The sequence below is a fragment of the Triturus cristatus genome, chromosome 11 (genome assembly GCF_964204655.1).
Source record: "Triturus cristatus chromosome 11, aTriCri1.1, whole genome shotgun sequence".
Classification (NCBI taxonomy): domain Eukaryota; kingdom Metazoa; phylum Chordata; class Amphibia; order Caudata; family Salamandridae; genus Triturus; species Triturus cristatus.
In genome coordinates, this window is record NC_140594.1 from 293,892,570 (window position 1) to 293,915,683 (window position 23,114).

Consider the following 23,114-nt stretch of genomic DNA (forward strand, 5'->3'; position numbering starts at 1 on the left):
ATTAATCCCACCAACCATGTGCTTGAGCTCACCCCCTCTCCCACAAATAATTACAGCCAACCGCTATTACTTTAGTCGAGCATAAAAAAAAGCTGAAATGACTGCATGGAGTGGTATGCTTTGAGCGCATAAAACTAATCCCAATAACTAACAGTAACCAATAACACTGAACTAACCATTAACCAGCGTGCTGCTCAGCATAAAGCACTTCAACGCCTCGGCTGGGCTAGTAAGCGCTATATGAATGCAATTACAATTTAAAGAGTTAGTGGCTGGCAAGCATAAATGACAGCACGGATAGGCTCTAAAAAGAAGACCCAATTAAAGTATTATTATTATTTTTAAATAATACGGACAAGGAAGCAAATTGTTTTTGTTTGTATGGTGTTAATGGAATACAGGGAGACTAAATTATAGACTAATTATACTTTCCTGTGGGTGCAGCTTTTACAGCACAATTATGCATAGAGTACATATGCAACTTAATTTGCAGCTTTAGCCAGAAATTTTATTTGTATGCCAAATGGACAAAAATACCGACAGAAAATGTGCTGCATATTTTGCACTTTTTGCCGCTTAATTTAAATAACCATCCACATAATTTGGTCCTTTTTTCAGCATAAGCCTAGTAACCCTGGCAATATTAAAGCTCTGCAGAGCAGCTTGGGTGCTGTTATTGTGATTTTCCCATGTTTCATAGTTCCCTGTGAAATATGTTTTTTCCCCCACTACATTTTATGCAATGAAAACATCAAAACATTTGATATATACGTATATAGCATGTTATGGTCTTCTCATTACTAGTTTCATTTGGTGGTTTTGGATTAGATTTAATGCAATCAAAGATTTCCTGGGCCTCAGGAATATGTAGTAGATCACAGTTCACCTCAAAGGGATGTAAAGCGAAAGAATTCCACCAGATCTGCGTAAACTATGCCTAAGTCCACAATTTGCAACACAGGTAACTGTTCGGGTACTGAGGGAAGAACTTGCATATAAAAGGAACAGACGCTTAAGGCGTTCCGTCAAGAATACAATGTGAACTACTACATTGTGGAATGGTTTGTCATTAACCAGATCAGGCGGCTGTATGACGTCTGCATGGCAAAGTCCTACTGACCCTTCCATGCAAGTTAATAAACTGGGGAGATCCAACTCTGGACCCGATCTTTTTACAGCTCCCTCGCTGCAATTTCCATCCTTCACCTGCCTCTTTATACAGCTCCCTCGCTGCAATACCCATCCTCCACCTGTCTCTTTGTACAGCTCCCTCACTGCATCCTCCACCTGGGTCTTAATATAGCTCCCTCAGTGCTACCTCCATCCTCCACCTGGGTCTTAATATAGCTCCCTCAGTGCTACCTCCATCCTCCACCTGGGTCTTAATATAGCTCCCTCAGTGCTACCTCCATCCTCCACCTGGGTCTTAATATAGCTCCCTCAGTGCTCCCTCCGTCCTACCATTGTCTGACTCTTGATCCTATTCCCTCACTGCAATTTCTACCATGACTGTCTCCTTACACGATTCCGTCATTGCAATCTCGCTCCTGACCTGCTCTCTTAACACGGTTCCCTTAAAGCAGTCTCTATCCTTACCCTGTCTCTTTACACTGTTCAGTTCCATCAACCTCCAAGTCCTGAACTTTTTGCATTACACTGTCCGCTTCTTTAAATTTTCATCCTAGCCTTGTCTCTTTGGACTGCTTCCTCATTGTATTCTCCCTCTCTCTCTTTGGACTGCTTCCTCATTGTATTCTATCTCTTTACCTGTCTCTTCACGCTATTCTATCACTGTAATCATTTGTGCCCTGTTACTTCACACTATTCCCTCATTTTAGGCCCCATCCTCACTCTCTCTCGCTCTTACACCTTTCTGTCAGTGCAATCTCTCTCTTAGCACTTTACTCTCGATTAAATCCCTGTTCTCAATCCATCTCTTCCCTTTATTCCCTCCCTACAATATTCAACTCGCCGCTCTCTCCTTGCACTGTACCCTCATAGCAGTCTCCTCCTTACCTCATCTCTTTACGCTGTTCCCTCACTGTAATTTCCGTCCTGGCCCTATCTCTTTACTCTATTGCCTCCACAAAGTATATCCTAACCATGTTTCTTTATACGGTTCCCTCCGTAAAATCACTAACCTGACCCTGCCTCTTCACACTGCTCCCCCACTGGAATCTTCATGCTCACTGCCTGCAATCCCCCCCTCACCCGCTGGCCTGATTTGATTTCTTGATCCATTGTCACCCCAGTGCTCTCTCATCTTATCTGACCCTAGTCCCCTTCGCAGGATCACATTTTTCACAGCATTGGAGGATTCTGGCACAGCTGGGCCACACTGGGAGCACTGGGGTGGAGGGGGTCACAGCTTTTGATGTGAATAATCGTGCAGTTGTGTACTCACTGTTTTCCCGAGCCTGCTCTCTGAAGGAGGGGCCGCCTCTGACATTCAGACTCTGTGCCAGTCCTGAAAGATGGAAGGAGAAAAGTCAGGTAGCACATAGTGCACTTGTCCAACCCTAGTATTTTCCTTTTAATTCTGACACATGCGCTGTTCAGCCTCTTTTTCAATGGTCTTTGAGTCCCAGAAACTAGAACCTTCTATTGAGCTCTCCATGGAGCCCTAGACTGCTGCCGACAGCTGGACTGTGGACACCAATCGTGTCTCCCTGCTTGGTCTTCGAGTGAGTAATTGTCCTAGTCTGGTTATAGGGCGACTGCCTCGTTAAGGACACTGTCGAGTATTGGATGCAGCCTTTTATTATTTTAGCACTGGGGTGAGGTCTAATGACCACCCTCCCCGCCACGAACAAAAAACATTCCCTTGCTTACGCGTACCTTTCCTTGGTCCCAGACGGTATGGCAATGATGTGATAAGGTATGGCTATGATAACCAGTCAGGGAATGCCCGACTCCAGTTTTGTGGTTCTCCACTCCAATGATAGTCATGACCGTCTTACTTTGGGTGGAATACACAAGTCTTGCCGCTAAGCCAAAATCGCCCTGGTTGGCTTGGGAAAGTGCATAGATCACTTTTCCTAAGACATTGCGCACTTGGATTTTCAAAGCTACTCATCTGCTGGAAGCGGAATGGGTAGGCAGCATTCTGAACTGAAGGGCGGCCAGTACAGAAGAGAAACATCGTGAAGGCCTGTGTGGGCCGCAATAGTGCTTGCTGGAGGTGGAGCTCAGCTGTGTGTGGCTTGTTCCTCTCCAGCTGGGAGGAGAGTTTCACCTCAATGCCTGCCTGCATGCCTGCAGACCTTGTCCTGGCCCTGGAAGCACCCCAGAGAGAAAAGAACACCCTACGACCGACGTGTCAGCCCTTCTGAGACTGTGGAGCTGTCCATCACACTAGGACCAGCCATGATGAATTAGCAGACATGACAATAACAAGAAAGTGCAAGTGAGCAGCCGGACGAGTGACCCTGACTTGCATACTCTCTTGCACCAATGTCCCAGAAACACAGCCTCCTCCTCTGCACGCAGCTCATTTCTACAGGCAATTGGAGGTTCATCTGGCATCTGCGGCCCCAACCATCCAAGTGCCACAAGAGTGTGTTGAGACACACTAGGGCCCACCACACGCCATCTGACCACTTCCATGTGGGTTGAGCTGCGTCAATCAGTATGCATTGTACCAGATCCAGCATTCCCGAACAGCAGGTGTCCATCGTTGTGAACATCAAGGTCCTCTGGACATCCAGGTCCCCTCCTCCTGCATCCCAAGCCTAGTTGTGAGGCCAAAGAGCCACCAATGGAGGGAACCTTGGGCGTAAAAAAAAACCGCCTGGAAGTGACAAAAATCGAGAGACGGGCCCGATGCCACCGGGCCATAATCACGAGAGGACGTGGTCCAGGGCTCCTGAATGAAGTTAGAAAACTCTAAAGGAATGGCATATTTTATTGCCCAAGGCTAAGCTTGGTGTCTGGTGCCTCTACAAATTCACACGTTGGTCCAGACTGACAGGGCCACTGAGCACCAGAAAAACCTGGAGGCAGGAAAGAGCTGTAGACCAGATTTGGTTTTCTGGTGCTGTATTCCTAACTGCGAGGTACTTCTTCAGAGATACACAGTAACAACGAGGGATATATTTCATGGCAATTTTATTTCACCTTGTGCTACCTTGACTGGGACTTTGTATCCTCACATGGGCATTTTAAAACCTGTTGTAATACTTGGGGCCACTACTGCCACATTCCCCCCGAGAGATGCTCTTGCTGTCCTTCTAAAAGGCTTCTAAGATTATGCAAAGCTCTGAAATTGGTCTCTTCAAACTCTGGCTTCATGTGAGAAGTTCTGGTGCTGCCCCAGTTCCACTTCTACTGAATGAAATATACATTTTCTGTCTGTGAATAGGAAAACTTTTTTTCCCAGCAGGTTGTTGAACTACGGATCATTTTTGATGCATGCAACGAAGAAGTTTATATATTCAGTTGAACGTTTAGCATACAATATTTGGTTAGCACAATAAAACCCACAAAAACATGCAGTTTAAGGTATACCTAGACTGTGCAGATGTGTACTCAAGCACGGTAGCACCCCGTATATGGGCAGTAAACAAATTGCAGTGTTTAACATGTGGAAAAATAAGTGCCTGGGCCAAAAGTTATGTTTGGAAGCCCAGGCCTGCTCTATCAAAGGTCAAGGTGCCAGATAGCAACACTCCATATTCTTGATTCATGCTGCTTTAATCCACCACAGGCCAGCAGCAGCCGGCATGGCTCGTGGGGGGGGCACGGGGAGGAGGGGTGCATGAGGAGGAAAGGCGCGGGGAGGGAGGGCGCGGGGGTCTATATTTTTAAATTACAAATCTTGGTTGCCGTAGGGTCCGCGTCTTCACTGTTCCTGCTTTTCTGCTCTCCTACCTCCAAAAGGAAGCAGGCAGCCAGGCTCCCTCCCCTAAGCCAATCACAACACTGCATGTGGCGTTGTGATTGGTCTGGAGCGCTGTAACACAGCGCTCAGCCAGGGACTAAAAGGGTGTGCATGTTCGCCATGTAGGCTGCAAGGGCAAAGTGCGCATGACTGGTTTGGCCGGCGCGAGAGGGCCGACCAAACTGTCTTTGCGCACTCAGGCGTGGGCAAAAACACCTCCACTGCCCTGCTTGGAGAGCAGAGCAGCCCCGCCTGCCCGCATAGCTAACATAAAACGGCAATAACTCAAAGTTATTACCATTTTATGTTTTGGCTTCTCGCACTGTGAGAATGCAGTGGGGCGACGTTCCTACACTATTCTCCGCCATAGCGGAGGAGCGCCCCTGCACCAGACACTCCCTGCTTATGTATCTCACTCTTGAAGGTTCTTTTTCATCCCGGCTTTCTCCCTTTGTCACTGTTTGCTTCCATCTTTCCCTTCCTCTTTCTTCCCCCCATAATGTTTTTCTCTCTTTTGCTCTGGATCAGTTTTTTGAGGAAAAAATAGGTGCCAGTCCCAAATAATGTGTGCTGGTGGGCCCACATGCAACCAGTGGCTCAAAATAAGTACTGGCGTTATGTAAATGTTACAATACACTACAATGCGTGGTTATCAGTTCTTTAAACTATAGAGTAGGTTTTAGCTCTACCCGGAGGAGGTTTACTCTCTAGTCTGTAGCGATTAGTGGATCCTTCTGCCTTGCAGGAAGTTCTGCCATCACAATACATATGGGGCTATTTTACATCAGAAAAATACGCTCAATTATCATGTTATTGGTCAAGTTCAATTCTGTATTAACTAGAGGCATTCTATATAAAAAGCAATCCTTTTTTGATACTTTTTCTCATCACTGGCTAAGCTTATAGGGCAGACTTTAATGTGATAAACAGCATTTGTGCATGCAGCACATCAAAAGCTTTCTAGAATGACTAGGTTTATATGAGTGGGCAAACTGAATTCACAACTATTGACTTTGCCAACGTTTCTTGTGCTCGTGATATATGGCAGCCCCGTGTCAAGTGCTGGGGCCGTATAGGAATAAGCCTGTAACAGTCCTGAGAGGAGCAACAGAGTACACACTCTAAACACAAAGAGGTCTCCACACTAAAACGTTGATGACCTTTGTAAGTTTCAAAAGAAAGAATTCCAACATCTGTCCACAGAAAATCAGTCGTGTCCAACTTTCATTTTACATGAGTGAATATCTTGTGTAAACCCCGAATACTGAGTTACCTGTAGGTCAGCTAATTTATGTTAATTGTGAAACTAGATAACTCCATCGGCAGCATGCTCTGTGGCATCACGTGAATTGAGAAACTGTATGAACAATACCTTGTGCTGCTCACCTGCAGGTCTCTTGCAAGCAAGTGGAAACGAGAAATTCGCACAAGAATGTACCATGCCATACGTTTGCTAACATCTGCAGCACAGAAAGGTATGGCTTAGCATCATGCAGATACAGCTCAAGGAAAAAAATGTGCGATTTAGGCCCTTCATATAGAGAACAGGCACCGCAGAGGTCAGGCAGGGCAAGCTTCCAACACAAACAGATGACGCTAGCCGGGCTGCTTGTCACGGCGATCAACAAGTACAGCTGTCAGTAGACAAGCCTGGACACAAAGGATGTCAAAGAAATGATGGGGGTGGCTGTGAGACTAACCGTGAGGGACATCAGAGCATCGTGAAAGACACATGCAGGCTGACAACATCTGAAAACACGAGAGAGAGAGAGAGATGTTGTTGCCAGAAGAGTCGATGTTATTTGCCATATATTTACATAGCCGAAGGCGATCCTAAGAGGTGAAACTAAATTAACACTTACAAAGGAGCTCGGTGGGGAGAGAGCGCAGCCAATGCAGCATGTGGATGGAGAGCAGCGACGCACTGACTACCCCCCTCTCCACGCCACCCCTCGCCGACCACACCCATACCGAATCTGCAGACAGCACCTGCTGCTGCGCCCTCTTTGTCTCGCTCCAAAAATACCCACAGGGCGCTGACAGCAGAGGAGGCCGCTTCCTGCGCGCAAAAAGCATTTCAGCGTCAGCACAGGCAGGAGACAGCGCAAGCCTCGCGCACGTGGACATCACGACGCGGCACCTGAGCAGCAAACACCAGCGGGCGCGCGACACGCAATGAATGCGCACAGTGCAACAGCGCGAGCTTCTATTGCAAAGCGGAGACACCTATTGCAAGCTTACGCACCTCACAGATGATGGAAAGTGCACAGAATGCCAGGCAAGAGGTCACAGGAGGTATAACGCAGAACAGCAGTGCAAGCTTCTTTCTTTCACTCATATTTATACACACACTACAGGCACCGGCAATACGGGTAGAATAGTCACGTCCATTCAAAACCTGAACCGGCAGGTCAAAGGCTGCAATGACGTAATATTCCGTCGTGCACAGGTACCACCCAGAGCAAACATCACTCCTGAATCAGTGCTTGAAATGGAAAAAGAAAAGTGCAGGTATTCTGTAACAGAGTACCTGCTTGTTTCTGAGAAGAGCCGGTACTCTCCAGTTAAATGTATTGCATTTCTCTTGGGAAGTGCTGGTACTCCCCCTCTCAAAATAGACACGACAGAACTGGCCCATTTAAAGCACTGCGTCCTGATAAGCACAGAAGAGCACACAGTGCCACGTGCAAATGCACACTGCACAAGTAGAGAGCAGCGAAGCACCCTACTGTGTACAGGGCCACTAACCAGTGCAGGCTCCCATCCCTCGCAGACAGCAGTGGTGCAAGGCACCTTCGAGCACACCAACCTGAACAGCGACAGCATGTCCGTCAGACTCTATGAGATGTGTGTTCAAGACGCAGTATGTTCCACTGTGTAACGCATCATGATCATAACACTCCCAAAAAGTCGCCTTGGCTCGCAGCAGGCCCCGCCCCCGTGTCGTATCTTCTTGCTGGAACTGATAACTCTGCCCTGGACCCCAGCAACTAAGGGGTTAACCATTCGTGATCTTCTGTGGTTTAACCCTGAGGGACCCGTTCAGTCCTTTCCAGCTGGGCTGCACGTGCCAGCTCTGTGCTCGAGCTCTGAGCAGAGTGGGACCCCTCACTCACTCATCACACACACAGGGGTGAGCCCTGCACTGCCGGGGCGTGGCAGACACAGGCCACGGTCACTCACCTGAGCTGGGCGTGCTGCGGGGCCGTCACAAGTCACTCACTCGCATCTGGACCCCAGCAGCAACGCGTGTTCCCTACTGAACTTTAAGGAAAGCCGACATCATTGCAGACTCCACCCCCCCCCCCCCCCCCCCCCCCCCTTTATTCAACTTCCAAACATGACATAAGGAATGCAGGGCTCAGAGGAGGAGTAGGCAGGGTGCAGCAGGAGGGGTAAAGGGAGGAGGAGGGAGTACAGCTGAGCAAAGACAGGCGGACAAGGATTTAGTAAGGGGGTGAGGATGACGTGTTGCAGGGCGAGGGGGCGTGACTCACCTGGATCAGACTGTTCTCCTCTGTCACCAGGTAATCCCCGCTGATCCCTGTGGGTGTCACCAGATGGCTTCTCCTTGGAGGGGCAGCCGGCACGAGCGGCAGCGAGTACCCCTGCTGGGCGGTCTAAGCCTCTCTCTGCACCCACAGTCCCCACTTGTGAGCCGGGCCGCTGACTCTTACCATAGCGCGCTTCCAGTAATGCCAGTCATCACATTACAGCGGGGGGAACAGTGGATGTTTCCTCTCTGCTTCCGGGCGGGCTAGGGCCCCCCGGGCTGTGCCAGTCCAGAGCCCGGGCATCACTTCCACCCTCCCCGGTCAGGAGAGATGGGGGAGGCCACTCCGCAGTCCCCAGGGGAAGAGACTCCCGGAGAAGCGTCCAGTCATCTCTGGGTGCCCGGGAGCCTAGCGTCCGGTGTCGGAATTTCCTCCACCCCGGGTGTCAGAATCACCCTTCGATCAGCACAGCTCCCCGAGTCCGTACTTCAGTGAGCTCGTCGATGGGTCCAGTTATCGGTTCATCCCTGCCCGGAGCGAGTTCCTCCCTCAGTCGGCTAGGCTCTCCCGGGGTCGGCTCTCGCTTCTCGCAGGCTCCTAGTCCTGGAAGAGGCTCCCGGAGCTCTTGGGCCCTTGCCAGGCCAGCCCTTCCCGTCAGATCCGCTTCCAGCGGCTCTGGACTCTGCTGTCTTGTAAGTCTCGAGCTGTGCTCCGCGGGAGGGGCGGGCGGGCAGGGAGCAGGCATGCCTTGCATTCAGCGCAAGGTTAATCAAGCGGGCGGGCCCATCCTTGCACAGCTAACCTCCCGAGCAGGCGATGAATGCGGATGTCTGTCTGTGCCCCCTCCTCCCGCTGCCCTCCAGTGACACCTACTACACTCAGCAGTGCAAGCAATGCCGGTGATGGTGTCAGCCCACTGGCCACTGCGCACAGATTCATAGTGTCACCAGGGTGGGCTGGGACAGAAAAAAAGTCTCTTTGGTGGCCCTAGTGCAAGGAAGGAAGCGCGCAGCCCCCGCCATGTGAATTGTAAACTACAGCAATGAGCAGGGCTCAGTGGGCCCATCAGGCCTTTCGGCCCCGGCGCCACTGCACCTGCTGCACCAATGAAAGCTACGCCCCTGGTCCAGTCACCAAAAGAAAAGTGCCTCCTAATAGTGAAGCAGATAACTAAACAAGCATTGGATATGGCAATACGTCTGGCTTGAAAGGAAAGTTGTATGATAAGGTGAAGCATTACAAGTAGATAGCATGGGAATGGATATGTGCATTTGTGTGGAAGCACCTAACCATAACATAATATTGGTTGAAGTTAAAGGTCAGACGGCAGTTGCACTTTCAAGCCAGACCTAACCATCCATGTAGGTTAATGACTGGCCTCTTCCCATCTGTGCTGCAGCCAGAGGAAAACACCATAAATTATTTAGCTCTCTACGACACTTTAATAGCATTACAGTCGAGTATGCCAATGTTCAAGCTCAGGTAGCTGGATATATATATATATTTTTTTTTTGTGGAAGCACACATCTTCTGCCCAATCAAAATATGTACTCATGGCTCCCAACATGCGGGCAGATCCAAAGCCCCCCTCCTGGGAGATTCTCATAATTATCTGGTGACAGCTGCGCTGTCAAGCCAGACCATAAAATGCGACCCACATTTGCTTTATAGGTGATTTGCAGGATATTAATGCTTGCTGCAGGAAATGTTTGTGGTAATATTACAGAAATGAACGTTAAATACCGCCCCATAGAGAAATGAACATGAAACACAGCCCAGATCATAAAACAGCCCAACAAGTCAAAACACGGCCCAGACACTAACCTGTCAGGCCATCCCTTCTTGTACTGCCAGATTACCTTATAGGCCAGTCCAATCCTGGTGTTCATGAAATGCCAGCCGGGGACACCCCAGTGCACAGTGACTACTAGTGTTCATGCACTGCAGTCAGTGACACCTTGTGCACATAGACCCAGATGATTCATGCATTCCAGCCAGACACACCCCAGTGCACACAGATTGCAATGCTCAAACACTCCAGCCAACCGTGTCCAGCCAGTGACACACAGTGCACAGACTTCCCATGTACAGACCAGCATGTGAAACCCAGTGTACAAAGACTTCCACTGTACATCACAGCCAGTGATAAGCAGTGCGCCCCGGTTCCAGTGTTCATACTGTCCAACCACAGACACCTGCCACAAGTCTGCAGTTCATGCACTAAATGTACTTAAATGACACAACCGCCACATCTTACTAGAATGCTCAGGGAACTTCCATTTTGCCCTGTGACAGAGTGTGTGTAATTGATGTCGGCATCTCTTAAAGACACAGATTCAAGTGAAGGGGCTTAATGCAGATATAAGATATCTTTGGGGTGATATTCGTCCAATAATGTTGATCCGACATTTACCTCCCCTATGGACGGATGCCATTATTAGGACTTTTTCCACATATCTCCATGCAAACTCTGTCCCTAAAGCAAGTTAAAGGCGTAAGGGGATCCCACTCATGCTAAAGACCAGACCGCCCTAGACCATAGCCGGCTGCGCCTGTAGACCCCCAGACGCAGCCCCCCGTGCGCAATCCTCTGAGCAGCGCGTCACAGAAGCGTTTATAAGCACTAGAGAGGAGCGCTCTTGGACACACTGCGAGACGCCTCTGTGGATCGGCCTAGACAGCTCTCCCCATTAGTAAACATGCAAGGAAGGCGCAGCTTTTTATTTGTACTAATTATACATGAATATCCCCATTTGAGATGTTTTGATGCCGATTCATAAAGATGTGTACGAGTATGTAGAGCACTGCTTGATGCACCCCAGAAGGCCTTGTAAGTACACTGAGCAGCTTTAACACACTCCAGCCAGCGACTCCCGGTGTTATCCTGCACAGACTCTGTGCTCATGCACTCCAGAGACACTCCTGTGCATACAGGCTGCCAGTGTTCATGCCCTCCAGTCAGGGCCCGTGACACCCCGTGCACAGACTCCCAGTGTAGAGCCCAGCCTGGGACACCCCGTGCACAGACTCCCAGTGTACAGTCCAGCCTGGGACACCCCGTGCACAGACTCCCAGTGTAGAGCCCAGCCTGGGACACACCAGAGCACTCACACTCCCAGTGTTATCCTGCACAGACTCTGTGCTCATGCACTCCAGAGACACTCCTGTGCATACAGGCTGCCAGTGTTCATGCCCTCCAGTCAGGGCCCGTGACACCCCGTGCACAGACTCCCAGTGTAGAGCCCAGCCTGGGACACCCCGTGCACAGACTCCCAGTGTACAGTCCAGCCTGGGACACCCCGTGCACAGACTCCCAGTGTAGAACCCAGCCTGGGACACACCAGAGCACTCACACTCCCAGTGTTATCCTGCACAGACTCTGTGCTCATGCACTCCAGAGACACTCCTGTGCATACAGGCTGCCAGTGTTCATGCCCTCCAGTCAAGGCCCGTGACACCCCGTGCACAGACTCCCAGTATAGAACCCAGCCTGGGACACCCCGTGCACAGACTCCCAGTGTAGAGCCCAGCCTGGGACACACCAGAGCACTCACACTCCCAGTGTTATCCTGCACAGACTCTGTGCTCATGCACTCCAGAGACACTCCTGTGCATAAAGGCTGCCAGTGTTCATGCCCTCCAGTCAGGGCCTGGGACACCCCGTGCACAGACTCCCAGTGTAGAGCCCAGCCTGGGACACCCCGTGCACAGACTCCCAGTGTACAGTCCAGCCTGGGACACCCCGTGCACAGACTCCCAGTGTAGAGCCCAGCCTGGGACACACCAGAGCACTCACACTCCCAGTGTTATCCTGCACAGACTCTGTGCTCATGCACTCCAGAGACACTCCTGTGCATAAAGGCTGCCAGTGTTCATGCCCTCCAGTCAGGGCCCGTGACACCCCGTGCACAGACTCCCAGTGTAGAGCCCAGCCTGGGACACCCCGTGCACAGACTCCCAGTGTACAGTCCAGCCCGTGACACCCCGTGCACAGACTCCCAGTGTAGAGCCCAGCCTGGGACACCCTGTGCACAGACTCCCAGTGTACAGTCCAGCCTGGGACACCCCGTGCACAGACTCCCAGTGTAGAGCCCAGCCTGGGACACCCCGTGCACAGACTCCCAGTGTAGAGCCCATCCTGGGACAGCCCGTGCACAGACTCCCAGTGTAGAGCCCAGCATGGGACACACCAGAGCACTCACACTCCCAGTGTTATCCTGCACAGACTCTGTGCTCATGCACTCCAGAGACACTCCTGTTACAGGCTGCCAGTGTTCATGCCCTCCGGTCAGGGCCCGTGACACCCCGTGCACAGACTCCCAGTGTACAGTCCAGCCTGGGACACCCCGTGCACAGACTCCCCGTGTTATCCTGCACAGACTCTGTGTTCATGCACTCCAGAGACACTTCTGTGCATGAAGGCTGCCAGTTTTCATTCACTCCAGTCAGCGGGCCCGTGACACCCCGTGCACAGACTCCTGATTCAGAGCCCAGCCAGTGACTCCCAGTGCACAGACTCTGTGTTCATGAACTCCAGAGACAGCTCTGTGTAAGAAGACTGCCAGTTTTCATGCACTCCAGTCTGGGCCTGTGACACCGCGTACATAGACTCGCAGTATAGAGCTCAGCCTTTGACACTCCACTGGGGTCAGACTCCCAGTGTTTACAATCTCGAGCCAGTGACTCCCAGTCCACAGACTCCCAGATGTACAGCCTAGCCTGGGACACCCCAGTGTACTCAGACTCCCAGTGTTTATCGTGCACAGACTGTGTTCATGAACTCCAGAGACAGTCTGTGCATGAAGGCTGCCAGTTTTCATTCACTCCAGTCAGCGGGCCGTGACACCCCGTGCACAGACTCCTGATTCAGAGTCCAGCCAGTGACTCCCAGTGCACAGACTCTGTGTTCATGAACTCCAGAGACAGCTCTGTGTAAGAAGACGGCCAGTTTTCATGCACTCCAGTCTGGGCCTGTGACACCGCGTACATAGACTCGCAGTATAGAGCCCAGCCTTTGACACTCCAGTGGGGTCAGACTCCCAGTGTTTACAATCTCGAGCCAGTGACTCCCAGTCCACAGACTCCCAGATGTACAGCCTAGCCTGGGACACCTCAGTGTACTCAGACTCCCAGTGTTTATCGTGCACAGACTGTGTTCATGAACTCCAGAGACAGTCTGTGCATAAAGACTGCCAGTGTTCATGCCCTCCAGTCAAGGCCCGTGACACCCCGTGCACAGACTCCCAGTATAGAACCCAGCCTGGGACACCCCGTGCACAGACTCCCAGTGTAGAGCCCAGCCTGGGACACACCAGAGCACTCACACTCCCAGTGTTATCCTGCACAGACTCTGTGCTCATGCACTCCAGAGACACTCCTGTGCATAAAGGCTGCCAGTGTTCATGCCCTCCAGTCAGGGCCTGGGACACCCCGTGCACAGACTCCCAGTGTAGAGCCCAGCCTGGGACACCCCGTGCACAGACTCCCAGTGTACAGTCCAGCCTGGGACACCCCGTGCACAGACTCCCAGTGTAGAGCCCAGCCTGGGACACACCAGAGCACTCACACTCCCAGTGTTATCCTGCACAGACTCTGTGCTCATGCACTCCAGAGACACTCCTGTGCATAAAGGCTGCCAGTGTTCATGCCCTCCAGTCAGGGCCCGTGACACCCCGTGCACAGACTCCCAGTGTAGAGCCCAGCCTGGGACACCCCGTGCACAGACTCCCAGTGTACAGTCCAGCCCGTGACACCCCGTGCACAGACTCCCAGTGTAGAGCCCAGCCTGGGACACCCTGTGCACAGACTCCCAGTGTACAGTCCAGCCTGGGACACCCCGTGCACAGACTCCCAGTGTAGAGCCCAGCCTGGGACACCCCGTGCACAGACTCCCAGTGTAGAGCCCATCCTGGGACAGCCCGTGCACAGACTCCCAGTGTAGAGCCCAGCATGGGACACACCAGAGCACTCACACTCCCAGTGTTATCCTGCACAGACTCTGTGCTCATGCACTCCAGAGACACTCCTGTTACAGGCTGCCAGTGTTCATGCCCTCCGGTCAGGGCCCGTGACACCCCGTGCACAGACTCCCAGTGTACAGTCCAGCCTGGGACACCCCGTGCACAGACTCCCCGTGTTATCCTGCACAGACTCTGTGTTCATGCACTCCAGAGACACTTCTGTGCATGAAGGCTGCCAGTTTTCATTCACTCCAGTCAGCGGGCCCGTGACACCCCGTGCACAGACTCCTGATTCAGAGCCCAGCCAGTGACTCCCAGTGCACAGACTCTGTGTTCATGAACTCCAGAGACAGCTCTGTGTAAGAAGACTGCCAGTTTTCATGCACTCCAGTCTGGGCCTGTGACACCGCGTACATAGACTCGCAGTATAGAGCTCAGCCTTTGACACTCCACTGGGGTCAGACTCCCAGTGTTTACAATCTCGAGCCAGTGACTCCCAGTCCACAGACTCCCAGATGTACAGCCTAGCCTGGGACACCCCAGTGTACTCAGACTCCCAGTGTTTATCGTGCACAGACTGTGTTCATGAACTCCAGAGACAGTCTGTGCATGAAGGCTGCCAGTTTTCATTCACTCCAGTCAGCGGGCCGTGACACCCCGTGCACAGACTCCTGATTCAGAGCCCAGCCAGTGACTCCCAGTGCACAGACTCTGTGTTCATGAACTCCAGAGACAGCTCTGTGTAAGAAGACTGCCAGTTTTCATGCACTCCAGTCTGGGCCTGTGACACCGCGTACATAGACTCGCAGTATAGAGCCCAGCCTTTGACACTCCAGTGGGGTCAGACTCCCAGTGTTTACAATCTCGAGCCAGTGACTCCCAGTCCACAGACTCCCAGATGTACAGCCTAGCCTGGGACACCCCAGTGTACTCAGACTCCCAGTGTTTATCGTGCACAGACTGTGTTCATGAACTCCAGAGACAGTCTGTGCATGAAGGCTGCCAGTGTTCATGCCCTCCAGTCAGGGCCCGTGACACCCCGTGCATAGACTCCCACTGCAGAGTCCAGCCTGTGACGTTCCAGTGGGGTCAGACTCCCTGTGTTATCCTGCACAGACTCCTTGTTCATGACAGCTCTATGCATAAAGACTTCCAGTGTTCATGTCCTCCAGTCAGTGACATCCAGTGCACAAAAACTACCAGCGCTCATGCAATCCAGCCAGTGACCCGTAATACCCACACGCCCAGTAACCCTGCACTTTTCCAAGAGACAGACACCTCAATGCACAAACTTTCAGTGTAAAACAAAGACTCTCAGTGTAACACAAGCCTTTATTACCAAAGTGCAGGGACCCTCATAAACAGCCCAACCCCAAATGTTTAGACCAGCCAGTAACACTGCATTGCACGCATACTCACCGTGCACAGTCCAATAATGACCTCTATGGGTCCCAAGGTACAGCACATCCAATCCCACCCAGAGAAAACAGTCAGTGTTACTCGAGTGCAGTCAGTCACACCAGGTGCACACAGATGTGCAGTGCATATACAGCCCTGCCTGTGCCACCATGCACACACTCTACTGAAGCACGTGTCACAGGGGTCTTTCTATGTAAAGTCCCCACAGTGACATCTTTATGCACACAGGCATGTTGGGACACACCAATACCCACAGTATGTAGAGTACAGAACGGCCAGTTGCAACACCATCACACATAGTGCAGTGTGGAGTACAGTAAATGGTTTCACAGTAGACACAGGGGGCAAGTAAAAAGTTCCATTCTCCCAGCCCAGTGCAACACAGACTCCAATATTCATTCCGTGTCCGGTGGCCAGGGGCACTGGAATTTTGCGGCAATTATGTACCGAATTATGCACAGGGAGGATTAAATTATGTGGCAAGAAAAGGCAAATTATGCAGCACAAGCTGTGACGAATATATTGCCATTTTAACGCACATTAACGCTGTTTAAGCAACGTTTAATCTCACCAATAATAGTTTGTAATCTGAATAAAGCAATCAGCAATTGAAAGGTACCCAGTTAACCCATGCAGAGGGTCTGCCGCTTGTGTGGTGCTCTACTTGTTAGTATCTTTTGATCCACTTGAACTACATTTGGGTTTTTTGAGTGTTATTTACACATTATACAGCAGATTTTCGATTACGTGGAGTGATGTAAAGCTATAATTATGCGGAAAAGACATCTGCAGGATTGCATCATTCCATGACCTTGAATGAGCATACCCGATAAATAACTGTATGGAACTCATGACTCCGCTAACCCCTAAACAATCTATCCTCTTGGTCGCCTTCTGGGCCTGTCCCCTCACTGCCACTGTGGTCCTGGGTTGCCATGGAAACCCATCCCACCCTGCTCTTCCTCTCGCTTGGCCTCCGTTAGACAGAAGAGGGGAAACCTCGCCTTGTCCTTTTCTTTCTTTGCTTTTTAAAACTGGAGTTTGGAGGGAGTCCAGGACTGACTGGGAATGGACTGCGGCAGTGTTAAAGGCACAGAGATCCTTTATGAGGGGAGGGGGAGGGCGAGGCATGGCACAAGTAAGGGTCGTGAGTAAGACATCAGTGCTGAGCGCCGGGGGGGGGGGGGGCGCAGACGTACAGGGAGGGAGGGACGGGTAAATCAAAGGAAAACATGGGGAGTAACCCTGCTGCACCCGGGGAGTCGGGGTGTGTGCAAAGGCATGAAGAGGGACAAAGGGGTGTGAAGACGGAGTAAGAATAAACGCCGGCCCGCTGGGGGCTCAAGGCTGCATCGTATACTCCCTCATCCCAAGTTCCCAATGGAAAGTGAGACCCTAGATGCGAGTCCTTTTCTGGGTGTCCTCGTGACCAGGCGGCACCCCGTGTGGGTGGCGTTGTGCTGCAACTGGGGAACCACGTTACTACGGTCAACCTTAACTCTCGTAGGAGGGTTACACACTACGTCACAGCGTATAACAGTAACTATTGGACAATAAACTTTATGTCCGGGAAGGGGGGCAACTGAATTATTGGGTTTCCAGCCCAAACTATTCTCTTTCTCGAAAACAAGGTATCAGAAGAAGAGATGGATTTTAGGGTGTCATGTTTCGCAAACATGGTGTCAAGTACAAAGGAGTAATGCCCCGATTACTTACCGGTAATCTTCATTACTCCGAGTATAGTCTTCCTCGCCACATGACTTACACAGTGAGCTTCAGCTCCACACCAGAACCCTCCAAAGCAAAAGAGTCAGCCTCCCATGCCTCCCATCCCTTCCCAATATGGCCGACCCATTACACCCATGACCCCTATAAGAGGCGGGCCGGCCCAACCCATCAGCCTGAAACTACCAAGCACAACATGAAGCCGATAGCCAGACAGGGAGGGAGGGATGGGAACTCATGTGGCGAGGAAGACTATACTCGGAGTAATGAAGATTACCGGTAAGTAATCGGGGCATTACCTCCTCGTTAGTCTTCCTCGCCACATGACTTACACAGTGAGCACATACCAAAGCCAAGCGGCTTCATGGAAACTCACAAGAAACCAAAAGACCAGAAGGGGATGCCCACGAACGAGGGCAAAACCCAACATGCCAGAACGAGTGGAAGGACCACCCAGGGGAGAGGCAACCACGAGCAGGAATAACCAGCCCGGAACTGAAAGACACCGGGAAGGACAAAAACCCGGACCCCAGAGACCGAAGCGCCGGCATGAACCAGCAGCAAGCAAAAGCCAAAGGGGGACAGAGAATGGCACCGGACCAGACCGCACAGAGCCAAAGGCCACAGAAAAACAGGGCCCAGAGAGCAAGCCGGACCAAACACCCCAGAACCGGCCAACGGACATCCCGAAAGAGGGCATCAAAATCCCCAAAAAAGGGGAGCCGAATGAACAGAGGGCAACCCCACCACAGTGACCCAACAAAAAAGCCACAGCAGAAAGGGAGACTTGGTCCGACAAACACAGCAACCCCGCAAGGGAGAACACCACCCGCGAGAGAGCTGAAACCACCAGAGGAACGGGGCAGCGGAACCAGACGGAAGCAAACCGGCAAGAGCCGCAAGAAAGGAAAGGGGCGCAGAAGAGAAACAGAAGGGGAAAAAAACCCCAGTCACACAAAGGACCCCCAAGAAGGGACTGCGACCCCAAGGAGAGAACCCAGGCAGGAACAAGGGAACCAAAAAGACCCAGGAAGGTGACGAAACGACACCGAAGAGACCCGGCCACTGAGAGCGGAGAACCCAAATGACCACCCACGCACAGAAGGCAGGGAACGGCAGTGCGACGGACCGAGCCAGCCCCTCACAGGGACCAAGCGAGCCGCCGAAGCAAGCACCCAGGTGGCCACACAGGCAGCCAGACCAACAACCAGACTCCGCACAGCCTGACAACGAGGAACCGACTGAAAACGGAAGAGCAACGGGAAGAAAAATTCCACAGGCAGAAACACACCAAAGGCGAGAAGGACAGACGGGCAGGGCGAAAACCGAACCCGAGCCACGTCAAGACCCCAGAGATCCACCAGAGCCCACAGGCCCCGGAACCCCAAACCCAGGGACAAAAGACAAGGCACAGGAAGCGCACGGACCTGCCAGGGAGCCGAAAACCTGAGGCACCAGCACCCCCGGACACCCAACAGCACCCAGCAAGTGAAAAACAAATCAGGGGCAGGCCCAAGCGAGCAACAAAAAACCCGGCCAGGACCACAAGCCCAGAATCTCCGGCAGAAGAAGGCACCCCCGGAAAGCGCAAAGGCCCAAACAATCCCCAACCAAAACCAGGGAACAAACCAGAGCCAACAAAGGAGCACCCAGCGCCAGCTAAAGACCAGGGAATGCACACCCAATCCGCAGAGCAAGAGGCAAAGACCACAACCAAAAGGCCAGAGCGACCCCAGGCCGGTAGCCAGGATGAGAAGGCCGAAGAGCCAACACCGGATACCCAAAGGAGCAACAGCACCACAGGGACCCAGAAGAACACCGCCACACAGGCAGCCACAAACAGGGGCGAACCCCGCAAACACCCGGGAGCACGAGGCAGGGCCAGCAAGGCAGGGGAAAACCCCAGAGCAACCAAGGAACGGCAAACAGAAGCCAGACGGGAAAACCACCGACCCAGCACAGAGCAGGAACCCAAGCACGCCCCCCCCCAGGAAAACAAAAAATTACCAAAGGGAAGGACGCACCCAGCCGCACCAGGACAGAAGCGGGAAGAGCCGGGGCAAACCGAACCAAGGAAGGACCAGAGGCACCCAGACCAACCCGAAGGAGAAAAACTGCCTGGCAACAAGACCCAAAACACGAAACGAGGAAGGCCCCTACCAAGGCAGACAACCCCAACAGGAAAAACCAGGGGAGCAAATCAAACCCCATGACAGGAGCTGTCCAGAGAATACACGCGAGACCGCCAAAAGCGACCCAGCAGAAAAAGGAAGGAACACCCACCCCACCAGAGGCGGGCGCCGAACCCCCGGCCCGACCAAACAGGTCCAAACAGAAGGCATGCAAGAAGCCGACAGGAAAAGGGGTGCAAGAGCCACCCGACGAGACAGGGAGCAGGATGAGGAGGGAGCGGCAAAGCCGCAGACCCGGACAAGACAGGGAGAGCCCAAGAAGGACCCCAAAGCCCACAGCACCCGGAATACCCAGGCGGTCCCCCATCCGGGCACCAACCAGGCCCGACCCCGCTCAACCGCCGAGAGCAGACGAGGCCAGGTGCATACAGGACGGCAAGGCCGCAGGCCCCACAGCTCCAGGAAACCCCCGGAGGACGGCCAACCAGCAACTGACCGGGACAGACCCCGCACAACAACTGCGGGAACAGGAGCCCACAGAACGAAAGTACCGGGGCACATGAAAGCCAGCCGAGCCCCGCGCTCCTAACAGCCACAACAGAGGGGGCCGAGGGACCCTCACGCTCACAGGTACAACAGCCGGAAAAACAGACAAGCCCACAGCCGCCTCACAGAGAGGGGCAGAGAATGCTAAAACCCAGAGCCCGCTATAGCAGGGCATCAAGCACAAGGCGGCGGGGGAGGGGGGAGCGTAGGGCAGGACCGCGAGGGCCAGAAGGAGGGGAACCAGCAAGCGAGCCCGACCGAGCCGGGCCTCCCCCCGGCATCCCCGAACCAACCGGGGCAGGAAAGCGACCACCCACCAGAGGCAGGCGGGAGGTGAGAGCAGCAGGAGTGGGAGGAGAAGGAAGGCAACACACCGCCCGCGCGCAGGAAGGACGACAGCGGAGCAAAACGACAGTTGCAAACAACCACCACCGCCCGCCCCCGAAGGGAAGGCGGGCGGCGCATCCCACCCCCACACGGCCATAGAGACAGAGTCAGAGCAAGGCACGGGCGCCCGAAGCAGACGCAACAGACCACCAAGCCACCAGGCCAACGGAATACAACAACGCACCCACGGGGCGACAAGACCCGCATGGCACAGCAGCCAAGAGAGGGCAACACAGAACAGGAGGAGGGAGAGTCAAGCACCCAGCCAGCATCCCCAACCACCAGTACAGAACACGCGTACCAGCAACCGTGCAGGAAGGACGATCAGGACCGAACAACCACTGACCCAGCACCCCCGCAAGGGAGAGAGCGAAGCAAAGCCACGGAAACCGAGAAGCCCCAGGAGGAGGACAAATCAAAGGCCACAACTCACCTACCACAGAAGGACGAAGGGCCAAGCGGCCCCCGGGATCCGAACTGGCGACCATGTCGCATACACAGAATCAATGGGAATCGAACCTGAAACCCAGAGAGCAAGAGTCTAGGAGCGTAATAAAATTGTGCCAACTCATGACACTCTGACAGCGTTTGCGGGACTCGAACCCTTGTCCCGTGAGAGCCCTGACAACCAGAGGCCAATAGGCCACCGAGACACTGTACAGACCGAACCGAAGGAAACGCCAGCGCCTATACACCAGAAAGAAGCAAGCAGTCAGCCTCCACAGAGACTATCAAAGATTGCCCATAACAACAATTCCACAAGTTGACACAGCGGGGTATGGGGTAAAGACTCCAAAATAGCAATAATCGCACTTCGGAAAAACCCCATAGGCAACGACACTGCCACTACACAAAAATGTAAGGAAGAGGTGGAAAAGATGCAAACGCATGACACTTGAAGCAAACGCGGGAATCGAACCCTAGTCCGGTGAGATCGGACACAACCAAAGCACAAGACGTACCATTGAGCTAAAGCTCCCTGTCGGACACCAGCAACCCCCCCCCGTGAAGCAGGCGTGAGAAAACACAAGGGAGAGCCAGCGCGGGACAACCCAAACCCCGCCCCCGGGACGACGAGCCACGTAGCCCCGGAACAGAAACGGCATGGGGAGTCCCAATCCGGAAGGAGGATCCGCCGGAAGGCAGGCAAGCCGGACGGGAAAGCGGGCGGCAGCGGCACACAAACATGGACCCAGCAGCGCCGGGCCCAAACCTCGCAGAGCCGCCGCCCGCCCCCTTCAATGCCGCAATCGCGGCTCGGTGCAAAGAGAATCCCCCGCCCGAACCAGAGACCCGGGGGAGGAACAAGCAGGTAGGCAGAGCAGCAATCTAATGAGCATGCATACAAACCCACACACGGACAACGCCCACAGCTGCCGCCCGCACGTCAAGGAAAGGCGGGCGGCGGAATCAACGGGAATCCGGAAAAAGTACAATGGGACCCGGAAACAGGACCCAAAAACGTGCCTAAAGAAGGGGGGGAGCCACAGCGAAGCACAGAAGGCACGCAGGCATACAACACCCCTAAACTTGAGTGGGAAAAGCCCAGGGAAACGCAGAAAAGGGCACGAAAAGCTTTAACCGCCCCCACGCATCCCCGCCCCCCCTGAAAAACCCACGGCTCGCTAAAGCAGAGCCTAACCGGCATGAAGAAGGAATCAAGGGAAACCCGAATCAAATGCCTAAGCAAACATACCGGGGGCCAAAAGCAGGGGGAAGCCAAACAGAGTCCAAGCTCCTAGGGTCTGCTAGAGCAGGACCTCCAACCTGAGACCCACGTACCTGCTACAGCAGGCACCACTTACCTGACGCATCTGGAGAGATGTGCGCAGAACAAAAAAAACAGGCTGATGGGTTGGGCCGGCCCGCCTCTTATAGGGGTCATGGGTGTAATGGGTCGGCCATATTGGGAAGGGATGGGAGGCATGGGAGGCTGACTCTTTTGCTTTGGAGGGTTCTGGTGTGGAGCTGAAGCTCACTGTGTAAGTCATGTGGCGAGGAAGACTAACGAGGAGGTAATGGCGGGCTGGGGGTCTGTGCCCATACAGGCCATGGTTCAGTGCGAGAACGATGGAAGGTTCGGCTATTAGATTCAGTGGGAGTCATTGGTCAGTACCCACTAAAGTGCCCTCAGGAAGTTTCAAACTTTAGAGGTCGAAGCGGACGCACGCGCACACTGGGTTTGTGCACCCCTGAGGCGGAAGCCGGGAGTCCAGCTGCCTGCGCGCTTTGAAAAAAGTAACCGGTTTTCATTATTTTTAAGTTGTGTGTTTTGCTCCTATTTTTAAAACAAAATTATACTTTGGAAAGCGATCCCTATTTACCTGTTGCTGTTCAGGCTGTTGCATTTGGGGGCAGAGTAAACCAGGACAGGGCACGCTCTTTTGCTGTGTTTTCGGGAACGGGCAGACATCTTGGAGGGATTTGGTGTGGCGCACTAGTGGCTGGTTTCCTCCCTCTATATCAGAGGATGCAGACGCGGACGCGCGCCAAAGGCGCGCCAAAGGCAAGCCCGTCTGCACCCGTCCGCGCCCTAACGCGACCAGTGGCCAGAAACGCTGCCTCTCCCAGG

At 53.0% G+C, this 23,114-nt stretch overlaps 1 protein-coding gene and 1 non-coding gene across 5 annotated transcripts in view; both read right to left on the reverse strand.

The window, feature by feature from the left end:
- GAS2L1 (growth arrest specific 2 like 1) overlaps nt 1-23,114 on the reverse strand; it is a 266,285-nt gene that overhangs the window by 234,898 nt on the left and 8,273 nt on the right. The window contains exons 1-2 of one of the 4 annotated variants that reach the window (XM_085634360.1): nt 8,377-9,139; nt 2,405-2,467 (exon numbers count right to left, since the gene is read on the reverse strand). The gene's annotated coding sequence lies outside the window, so the exon portion shown is untranslated. Of the gene's footprint in view, nt 1-2,404; nt 2,468-7,688; nt 7,869-8,062; nt 8,139-8,376; nt 9,140-23,114 lie in introns of those variants that run through there. The other 3 variants (XM_085634361.1, XM_085634363.1, XM_085634362.1) reach the window with 3 other exon arrangements.
- LOC146784080 (U4 spliceosomal RNA) lies at nt 21,259-21,400 on the reverse strand. The gene has a single exon (XR_014971218.1). It is a non-coding gene; the product is annotated as a U4 spliceosomal RNA (small nuclear RNA).